We start from the raw sequence: 2,381 nt of genomic DNA, 5'->3' as shown, positions 1-2,381 counted from the left end.
TACAGGTAACGTTATGGACCGTAAGTGCCATTTGGTGTCAGATTTTGGGAGTTGATGATGTAATATCATCTCATTAGCTATGTAAATAGAGCTATACATCAGCAATAGGTTTAGGACTTTGGTGCCATCTCAACAGTGTTAATATGAATGGCCCACTAATTAATTTTCAATTTAATTTTTTAAAAACATCATTATTCCAGTAAGAGATCAGTCTGACTACTCTATGTGGGATTTAAGTATGCACCATGTCATTTGTCAAACATTTTTCATTATATATTAATTATTAAAATCGATGAAGATGTTGTTCTTCTTGACTGGAGTCGGGCCAAACCTCCACGGGAGTTAATCACGTGGCATTATTTAATTATCTAAGTACTACTTCCATGACAATCACTGGAGTTTGGTACCATCTTTTGAAAGTTATATATGGAGGACTATCCAATTATTAACTTATTTGATTGCATAAGTAATGATGGTGTTATCCGTCATTTGGCTGCTGGGGCATTGACACAGCATGAGATCGGTACCAGAAGCAGTGGCCAGAGAATGGGAGACACTGCCTTATACAGTGATTATTGATTACACAATAGTAGGTTTTTAACAATCGAATGATTACACGATTTTTAAAAAAACTGTACTGTTTCACATCATCAGTTTCTGAGAGGTTGCAACAGAACTGACCCATGAAGGACACAGTGACCACCGATTTTAAAAATGGAAGAAGTGAATAATCTCCTGATCATGGAATCTCATCTAATGTACTCTGTCGGGCTGTTAACATGACACACCACCAACAATAAATAACTGTAAATAAATATATTAGAAAGCAGGGTACAGGACTTAATAGAGAACAGTCAATTGAGGAATCAAAAATGACTGAAAGAAACAGAAGACACTGCTCAAAATACTTAATCATCAAAATTGATATTTAGATTGTCTATAATAATTGTTTCCGACATCGTGGAATCCACTGATCATGGATTATCTAATGCCCTATTTAGACAATCAAATAACAACATAATCTGAGGATGAAATGGTCTGCCATACTCCACACAATTGACTCTCTGTTGACTCCCACATGATTGTGGGAAACTCCCAGGTTCATCAGTTATTTAATCACAGAGCAGAGTAGTAACATGTTTAAATGCTGAACTGTCATTGTGGATGCAGGCTTTTTAAAAGATATCACATGTTTAATGTTAGGTGGCTGCCTCAAAAGAGATGGATTGAAATCCAATAATCACAAAGTCAACTCTAACAAATGGATTATCACCTTCATGAAGGAAGTCATCAATGGCAAACTCACCTTTTGATGAATAATTGTGAGTCTTATTTGTCTTTTGTTCCATAGTGTGACTTCTTAGGAGAGTATTCATAAACAGAAGACTTTGAACTGTTTCTTCACAGACTACGTTCTGTGATGATTAGGTAATCTTGAATTTGGTAACCAGTAAAAGCTGTAGGCACACTTCCAGAGGTGTGGCTATGACTTGTTGAGGCGAATCAAATGTTGTCTTTAAAAGTTTTATTAGATAGTTACCTTGGGAGACTGTAATGGCCCATGATAACACTTTCTCGAAGCTGCTTTCTCTTCCTTGGCCCATGATACCAGGATAGAGAATGCAACAGGGTTGCCAGGCAACATTTATGAACCAACATTCTGACACATTCTAGTGCCCCTCCCACATGCTTAAAGGAGTATACACACCGATGAGCTAACCTTACAGCCTCACTGAGTTTCTCACAAAAACAAAGCAGGGCTCTTTCTTTTGAGTTTTACATATTTACCAGTCTCTCAAGCTACAACTTGCCTATAGTGACATAAGCAGAAAACGAAAGCATCATTGTGCCATTCAAGTACAATGATGAGTATTTTAAACCTGTTTTGTAAGCTTCAGTTTTCTAATTTCTAGAATGTAAAGAATACAGTTAATCGCATGTACCATAATCCTTTTCCCTTTATTGAAAATAAAATTAACTCCTCTTCATCCTCTTACGTTTAGAGGAGCTTGATCCCGTGTTTTCTCAGAATTGTTTAGATTTGCATTGGTCCAGAACAGCCAGGGCCAGGGCCAGGGCTAGGGCCAGGGCCAGGGCCAGGGCCAGATTGTTATGACACTGACCAAGGAGCAAGATGATCAAATACAATGGACCCAGCTTAGTCTTTGTAGATGCTGAAAAATTATTTGCACCTTCTTTGCCTAGACAACAGGTCATTCTTCTCCATGTCTGTCTTCCACAGAGAAAATACAAACAAACTAACAAAAAGCCCCACATTATTTAGTGGGTGAAGAACTTCTGTCCTCAATCCCATACACAATTGGTTATGGCTAGGAATGTAAGGAATGGTCCCTGTCATTTTTTAATAGATTGAACAGTTA

Source organism: Phodopus roborovskii, unplaced genomic scaffold, assembly GCF_943737965.1.
Source record: "Phodopus roborovskii unplaced genomic scaffold, PHOROB, whole genome shotgun sequence".
NCBI lineage: Eukaryota > Metazoa > Chordata > Mammalia > Rodentia > Cricetidae > Phodopus > Phodopus roborovskii.
Note: the sequence above shows the minus strand (reverse complement) of the source record.